Consider the following 9,314-nt stretch of genomic DNA (forward strand, 5'->3'; position numbering starts at 1 on the left):
TATCAATGTAATCGATCGACATTTTCAATGTCATGATAGAAATTTTTTCAAACGAAAGTTTTGAATTTAATATCACTTACCCAGAGTTGCGAGAAGTGTAATTTCAAAGTTTGTAAACAATTCTCAACTTCCACTGAGATAGAAACTTCATAAAAACTAAATGTGAAAAAACAATAAAGATAATGAAATTCTAAAAGTGTCTTACCGCCCATTAACATCATTAAACGCATTAGTAAAAGATATAAAATTTTTTTAAAAGCTTTAAATACTTATACACGTCCAGCAATTTTTACTAACTCTCAATAAATCTTTTGATTTGAAATGCTGTATACTTTTTTCTGCTTTTGATGACATATTTTTCAACTAAAAAAGTTAAATTATTTAGACGTTGGATCCGCAGCTACATTATTTTCACGTTCTTCATTCTTCATTATAAAAATTATTTCCTACCATTTCCATTCTCATTTGGTGTGGATTCCTCAGTTTTTTCAATACTTTTTCTGCAATTCGAAAGTTTGCTAGGAAGATAAAAAAAGAAAACGGAAAGTCAATAAGTCAAAAGTTAATTACATTATGTCCAAAATTACAATTCCACATTTTCAATTTTCTAGGTGTGGCTAAAATCATTGCCATCATGTCTCTACTTGGTAGGCGAGCTTAGAAGAGATCGATAGAGACACTTGGCATGCGAAAAACGAAGGTACAAGAAACTTGACCTTGTGCATCTCACACCAAACAACTGCTCCAACAAAACAGACTGGATTTCTAACCGGACACTGCCATCTAAGACGCCATTTTCATACCAAGATCATTATGGACGAATCGGAGTGCCGCTGGTTCATGGAGGTCATCTGCGAGTGCCCTGCACTCATACGAGCGCGGTTTAAATACTTAGGAAGGCTGACAGCTTATCTAATGACATCAAAAGGTGGAAGCCAAAGCACCTGATCGGTTTTTCAAAGATCATCGCATTTTGGTAACGCCAAGTAGGGCAGAACGGGCCTATCTGAAAGCCTATGTGCTAAACGGCTCTTCTTATCAATTATGTATGTAGAAAAAACTTATGCCATCAAAAACAAAAGTTGTGAGATCCATGTAATACGAAGTCGATTCATTTAGTCAGTCCCTACTTAAAAAATCCGTGCTCGTAATTTAATAAAGAATTCTAATTCTCAAAATCTCCCAGAATCTAGAAAATCAAAACCTAATTTGTTTGTTTTCTTGTGTGCTTTTGGATTTCCTGGATATATAACCATCGTTCTAATATTAAAAACATATAATATTCGTTTTTAACATTCAGTTTTGATTCTTTGCATGTTATTGCCATCTCTAGGCACAAACAGAAATTTTCCGTATGCATTCTTCGTTAGTTCCTCAACACCAGCACGAATACTTCAGATTAGATCGAACTAGAAGCATCCTAGCACCTAGGAAACACTTAATCCACACAAAAATACTTGAACTTACTTTGAATCATATTCACGGGAAAACCAATAAAGAAACAGCCCCTGTAAAAACGAAGACTACGGCTATACTGGTTTTTGTCTACATCGCATTCGTAAACAATAGGCTTCAGGTTATACAGCTGATAGTTGTTGACCTTTAGTGCACGTGTACTTTTTCTCGTCTCGTTACTTAATAGCTACACCTGGTATATGCTCAGGTTTCATTAAAAGTTTGGCATATACTTTTCAATAAGAAAGTGTTTTTGGGTTTCTATTAGAACAATGTGTATAGATTTCAATAAATATTTCGATTTTTTTATAAATAAATAATTATATTTCAATGAATTTATTGAATTTTAGAAAAAAATACAGGTCCCACCGAGATTTGAACTCGGATCGCTGGATTCAGAGTCCAGAGTGCTAACCATTACACCATGGGACCTTCCGATAATAGTCTCTTTCCACATTCTAGTTGATTTAGAGCTTCCCCGTGGCATCATCAATAATATTGTCAATCAAGTTCATTTTTCATTTTGAATGATGATAGTTTTTAGCATGTTGAATGAATTTATAAAAGAATGAATCAATCATTAATACCGGTAATATTTATACGGGCATTTCATACAAACAGAGTTTATTTAATACAATTATCAAATCCGGGTGTATGGACCTCTAAAAAACTGAAAAAAAAAATTGTTCTTAGAATCGTTGAACATTTCTAGTTATTGAATCAAAATTTTAATATACACTCCTCGCAAAAAATTATCGCATCACTATGATTTCTGATCATAGCTATGAGGTTATGGTTTCCAATGCCGAGATTTCGAGATCATATCAAAATTTAAATTTTTTCAATTGGTGAGAACGAAGTTATAGTGATAATTTTACGATAAATTGTATTGGCATTCGACATGTACCTCGAGGTTTCAACTTCCGCCCCTGCACGTTAAGACGCTGCTTGTTCTCACAGCGTGAAGAATGGAGGACAACAGACAAAAAAATTTCTTGCTTTATAGAAGATTGAGTGACCTTGCTAGTACCAATACTTAGTGGCCTTATATAGTAAATAGTTTACGCAAAAATGAAGGCTATTCACGGTACTCATCATCCTCAACAATATAAAATTTGTCTAGGTTGTTTCTCTGGGGATGAGACTAATAAGACGGTCACCCACTTGCGGAATGTTCTGTGGAGATGACTGTATGAGCATTTATATATGAAAAAGTTTATGGAACAGTGAGCCCGTACCAAAAGAAAAAAAGCGTCGAAAAATGCTGAAAGGTCTGCAGGTGATGATGACTATTCCAGAAAATAATTGATTAAGTAGACCGGCACCTAAAAACAAAAAAATTGCATCACAAACCTACATTTCCAGTACAAATGTTCCAAAGATTCTGCATGAATATTTGTATATGACAAAAATTTGTGCGAGGTGGGCGCAGGGCAAAATCAGCTTTGTCACGAGGACTAACAAAATGTAATCTTATCAATTGCAACGAGTGATGAAACTATGTTCGTTTAGCATGATCCAACATACAAAAGAGATGGAGTGGCATTAGAAAGGAGAGTTCGTGCCAAAAAAAGGTCATTAAAAGCATCGAAAAAGTGCTGGATACAATATTATGGAACTGCGAGGATACCTTTGGTTCACTTTGAGGATTCAAACATAACTATGACGGCTACATATTTCTCTCACCGACAAGGATGTGCTGAATAAATATCTTTGTATATCTATGGATTACGAAAACCAATCATTCGGTGGTAATTTGATTTTCTTTGCGTTATTGTCTATTTTAATGTTGGCATTCATATCTAAAATGAGGTCAAATATTCATTACCACACACTACTACACAACTTTTTCGCTTTTTATTCACTGTTTTGACTACTTTCAACACCAGCAAATATATCATATTCTCAAATTCTGCTTTTTTCCTCTACCAAATAAAGCATACTGTTTGAGTTACCCTCTGGAATGTATACGTTATGTTATTGATGTTTTGTTATTGATTATAGTTAAATAACTCTATTGATTAATGATAAACGATAATAAACGACATAATACAAAATACCCCATTGCATATAATTTGTAATTATGCTTATTTCGGTTGGTTGATAATGGCTAGCACGGTCCATTAACAACTATTTAATGGTTCGCTTATGGATCATTATTAATAGAAATTCTATTTATGATTTCGTCCCTGTGCACTAACGGTCGTTAGTTTAGTTTTCCCATAAATTCATATCAGAATAAAATTAAAATTATAGTATGTCATAATTCTAAATATCTTGGAAATTTTTCAAAATTATTCCCTGTAAAATGTTAGGTTATGTTAGTTGGTTTTGGTGATACCATACTAAAGTACTTCACATGATTAAGTCATTTAAATTTCTTCTGAAAAAGATTAGGACTTCACAAAAAACCATATTTTCCCAATAATTATCCTTATTTTCATCATAGTTTCGTTTTAATTCTGTACTCCAGTGAGGTTAGGTTAGGCTAGATTAGGTTAGGTTAGGTTAGGTTAGGTTAGGTTAATCCAAAAGTAGTACCCATCTTTTTACACAAAATTTGTTATCCTCATTTGATGGAAATCTCTCTCCTATAAACGGAATTTTTAAGTTAGGAAACAAAAAAAGTCGCTGGGAGTTAGATCTGTTGTATGAGATGAATGCTCATCCTCTTCGAAGAGCCATCTCAAATCCCAAATGCCATATCAAAAGATTCAAATAGAAGCTTGTCTAATTTCGTATACAACGGTTGCTACCAAAATTTTGAGATATGGCAACACAGATGTCAATATGTCAAATCTGAACGTACTTAGAAATTGCTGTCAAATGGAATTACATGGAAAACATTTTCTTGCGATGATTTTTTATTGATTTCGACGTGGATTCAACCAACTGCAGTGTGAACATCAAGATCTCATCAGTTTCCAAAAGTTCAGTCCAGTCCAGTCCAGTCTCTAGTTAGACAAATGTTTCAGTTTATTTATTGAACATTCAAAATAAATTATTTTATTTTTAAATTGCTTTCCAAATCGTTAGAACTGATAACTTTAAATCGAACTCAGTCATGTGCACATGCTGTTCGTTCGCTATTGCCAATTAGAGTTTATACATATTGGGTTCGTCCATTGAGAATAAATTGATCTATAACTTGTCTATGATAAATAATAACAAAGTTTACTCAAAATATGAACTACAACTCGACGAGCGAAGCTCTGAATTTAGAATATACGTGACCAAATGTATGTGGGAAAATATTTTTCGATGATTCTTTAGGAACAATTTGATTTGTAACATTATCTTCCTTAATTAATTTGGGTCACGTTCATTGTTCTTGAGGTCGCTTCATATGATAAGATACTTTCTATCATGACAAACCGATCAGATGACAGATTACTTCATTTGTCTATGGTTTCTTGAACTCTAAGAATTATTTAATTGTCTTCAAACAGCTGTCTACTATCAATTTTCATAAATAGCGTTTGAATCAATTCCATTCCGATTTAAGTATTTCCGAGACATGTGATTTAAATGCATCAACAACTTCTTCAGGGACTTTTTTTGAGCTTCTAGAATGTAAATTCAGGATCAATACCTAAATATTTAGCAAATGTGATTGTTTCTTTTGTATTCCAAATATTTGTTAATATTATTAATATTAAATTTTGAACCTATTTTGCGATATTTAATTGAAGATTTTGAAGCATTCTACCTAATATATCTAATCTTGATAATGAAATATACCAAATTGAACAAAAATATTGAGGTTTCTAGACTCCTAATTTGTGATTTGGCACCCATGCTAGTTTTCTTGTTTATATAAGGGAAGATTTTCAATGCACTACAAAATTCTGCTCATTTTTTCGACTAAACCATTTTCTATTTATTGTGAAAGAATCAGGCATCTGTGAATATAAGATTTGTTCCAATATTATTGACACAAAATATTCCACCACATATATTAAATTGAATTGAGGGATGAGGCTCCTCAACTAAGCATATTTTTTTCTGAAAACATCCCTCGTTAAATCTTGTACGACTTGGAAATGTATTTCTCTTATTTTTCAATAATTCTAGGTCGTAAATTTTCTCTAAAAGTACCCGAAAGCTCGACCAAAACATTATATCGATCCGAACGCGATTTTAACTGAAAAAAATTGAGGGAAGTAAATGTTGATACGCTTTTCAGAATCTACAGCTTCCCCCCACATATCCCCTTCTTGAAATCGCACAAGATAGAAAGCAGAATCAAAACTAGAAAATTAATTGGTGTAAGACATCCTAAGATCGGTCCTGACTTTTTCATAAATTCAGTTCTCATACAATGTAAGTTTACAGAATCAATTTTAATAACTGAATGTATACTGTACACATATTAAAATAAGTATACGTTTCGCGAATGTAAATTCAAAGTAATTCAGTCTCCCCATGTTTCTCTTTATCTCACTTAAATTTGTTTTAATGAATCTTAAATTGGATTTAATGTTTCTTGTAATATAAATTCTTATGTCACACTGAGATTTTAATGGATGTTGATTATAAGGTAATTTTTGTTTTCGGTAATAATTATTTGGTTATCTCGCTGATAAATTTGTGTAAAGCAGCATGGGAACTGAGAATAGCATACAAACAACTAATAACCCTTGTGAATTCGATTTCGTAATGTAGAGACTGCGCCGTTTGGATATTTGTACGTCTACATTAGAGTTGTGTTAGAAACAGCTGGCTAAACTTCAAGATATTGTCTCTTGTACCTCATGTACCCATTAATTCCTCTCTTCTATCTAATTTGGTCTATCTACTTCCAGGATAACGATTCTCCAACTTTTTTAGTCCTTTTTTAGCTACCAAGCAGTAATTGTTATAATCTTCGTTTATTGTTTCACTTTTTGAGGATAGTCGATGCACATAATCCCATGATTATCACAAAAAACTGTCGCTATCAATTTTCCATTTAATGAAACCATCTTCGTTTCTTCCAGGATTATATTGGATCCAATTACAACTATTTTCACTTGAACTGTGTCTTTGATACCCCGGAAAAGTTTATTGGAATGACTTTTGGTCCAAAATAATGTACTCAAGTAATAATGCCATGAGTATGCATTGATTATATGGTAAATAGTTCCCGATTTGATTTGCCGATAACTTCTTCCATATCTCCTCTAGACGAAGAAATCAAGATCAGACATGAAATGACTCGAAAGGAATTTGTCAAGTACTCCTCGATGTTTGCAAATAGAAATCTAAGACTTGAAAGCTCATATGATCAAAAAACTTGAGGCATTTGAGATGTAGCTCTAACGACGCATCTTGAAGATATCCTGGACTGAAGAAGGTCCGCAAACTCTTCACGCCTATCAAAATCGTCATCTGACAGTTCTTGAACCAACGTTTTATGGATGGAATTGATTATCATGTAAAATTTTCATTGAGTAAGTTGGGGAAAGACGTGCCTTGGTAGCTCCTCCACAGGCTTGCACTTCTCCAATGGAAGGAGTCCCGATACATTGACGTTCTGAACGTCTGTAGGTAAACTTGTTTCTCGTGAGCCTGTCGAGTAGGTCATCAAAACACTGTTCTAGGTTAGATCATGTCAAAGAGCTCGGAAGCACTATGCTCTAAACTGTCCAAATTTCTGGTCAAAACTAGATTGGTTAAGAGTCGAATTTCTCTCTTCTGTATTGACTCGAGCATCCTCAGGGTATGGTTGAGAGTCGAGCTTCAAATCTGCGAGCAATATTCCAAAGATGGACGAATTTGAGCCTTGTAGAGGACTAAAAGATGTTGCGGAGTGTGTAGCTTTTTGGACCTCGCAATCAGCTATTAGGTTTACGAAATATCAAGTTCCCTGGATATTTGTCTAGTACTCAAGTGTGGATCGTCTTCTAATGATTTGTTTCCAGTTGATGCAGTTTTTCTGCGCTCTGTTTTTGATAAATCTTTCACTGAACTAGCTTAGTTCAACTTTTCACTAATTTTCTGAGAGTAGATCTTGTGAGGGGATCTCGGTTATGATATAGATTATTATAGTATTAGATAAGATATTACAGGTATCTTGTTTCTTTTCTATACGTTTTCGTTTCTTTTTTTGTTTCACATGGTATAAAAATCAATGTCACAAAACACCTTATCCAGCAGTACTGGGTTACATTCTATAACTCACAAATTTGGGGTGCAATTAAGAAAAAGCCGCCCTTGTATTTCGAAAAAAAAACCAAAAGTACAGCAGTTTTTATTTTTTCTTGACGCAAAAACTTGATAGAATTTCAGAAACTAATTTCTTAAATAGAGCTTGGAAACTTTTTCCACATACATAAAATTCGGAAGTAGTGATGCCTGTTACTGTCGACTTTTAAATTTTTAAAAGAAGACAAAAAAAGGGACTTAACGTATACGTGTCGAGAATAAATGTAAAAGATCACGTCTCCATTTAACGATGGGATTACCTATGAACCCATTTTTGGGATCTCTCGCATCTTTTACTTACTTCACAAATTGTGTTTCCTTGTTGCGTCTTGAGTTTTTCCGATTCAATCACTATTTTCGACTTTTCTCATTTGTAGGTTATAACTGAACGACTAGAGACTCATTCCTATCTAACAAAGGTAATAAAGTTTAAGTTTTGGTATCAAAGTTCGACACCTTTAGAAAAACGATTGAAATAAAACGAGGATGGACTTTAACAACGCTTTTACCTTGATTTTTGAATTGTTACTTCTAATGTCTGATGTCATTAGGATAAATCTGCGTTTAAATGATTTATTTGACTTAATTGGTCGCGAATCGCTGGGGAAACCACTAGTTACTTGCTCAAAGCCTCGTTACGAACTGACCATCTGATTTTAAGTCTTCATGGGGAGCAGTAATCGTTGAGATTTGGATATTTAATGAGTATTGAGTAACTGCACTTATTAGTTTAGAGTTAGGTCAGTATTTCTGAGGAATCATATAGTGAAAACCCCAAAGATTCACCTGAACATCTTGTTTTTCAGACTTTCAAACTTGTGGTTTATTTTTTCGTCTCTCGATTAGAGATCAAGCTTCACCTTTTTATAAGAGAATGGTACCAGAAGTATCTGGACCGATAAAAAAACACTAAAGTTTTAGAAAAAAATGTATTTTTTGTTTATCAACGTAATCTCCTTTCAGTTCCATATACTTTTCCATGATTATGAGACGGTTTTATTTTTGTGGAACATTGGCCAACACTCGATGGAAACATCCTCAAGATGATTTGTCCCATTGTGAGCAAACACGGCGTCGTTCAAGAACGTTTGAAAACATTGAGCTCTAATACCACTAAATGGAAATTTAATCGTTGTTGAATGAATATCGAGAACAAATAATTTAGAAAGTTACTTATTGATTTATGATTTTTCTCTTAGAAAAACGATTAAAGAAGCTTAGGGTTCTCTACATCGCGTTTACAGGACATTCATGACTGTTCTTTCGATATAATTTCAATAAATTGAATATTGAAACTAACATGTCATGGAACAAGAACGAGCGTAAAGTTTTATGCATGATGAAGAACTTGCTGTGATGTTAACCGCATGAAACATTCGAATGATGCAACTGAATTTTCTAAGGCGGAAAGCTGAAACTTCCGTCGATCAAAACCAGGTAACTTCCGAGAACTTTATCGAAAAAAAAAAAAAACATGACAGACATTCGGGAGAAGAAACACAGGAAAGTGCTCACGATTTTACTTGCATATTCACGTTTGTGAATCTTTCGTCTTTATTGTACGAGCCATAAAAAAGTTAGAAGCGTTGTTGTGTAACTACCACGAAACTCAGGATGTTTTGAAAAAATAACGAAACTATCACTTCTTTGATAGACACGAATCCATGAAATGG

General features: G+C 33.6%; 1 non-coding gene across 1 annotated transcript; it reads right to left on the reverse strand.

Annotated features, from left to right (window-relative positions):
* Positions 1 to 1,815: 1,815 nt before the first annotated feature.
* On the reverse strand, positions 1,816 to 1,887 carry Trnaq-cug (transfer RNA glutamine (anticodon CUG)). The gene has a single exon. It is a non-coding gene; the product is annotated as a tRNA-Gln (tRNA).
* Between the last annotated feature and the right edge of the window lie 7,427 nt (positions 1,888 to 9,314).

Source organism: Diorhabda carinulata, chromosome 4 (assembly GCF_026250575.1).
Source record: "Diorhabda carinulata isolate Delta chromosome 4, icDioCari1.1, whole genome shotgun sequence".
NCBI lineage: Eukaryota > Metazoa > Arthropoda > Insecta > Coleoptera > Chrysomelidae > Diorhabda > Diorhabda carinulata.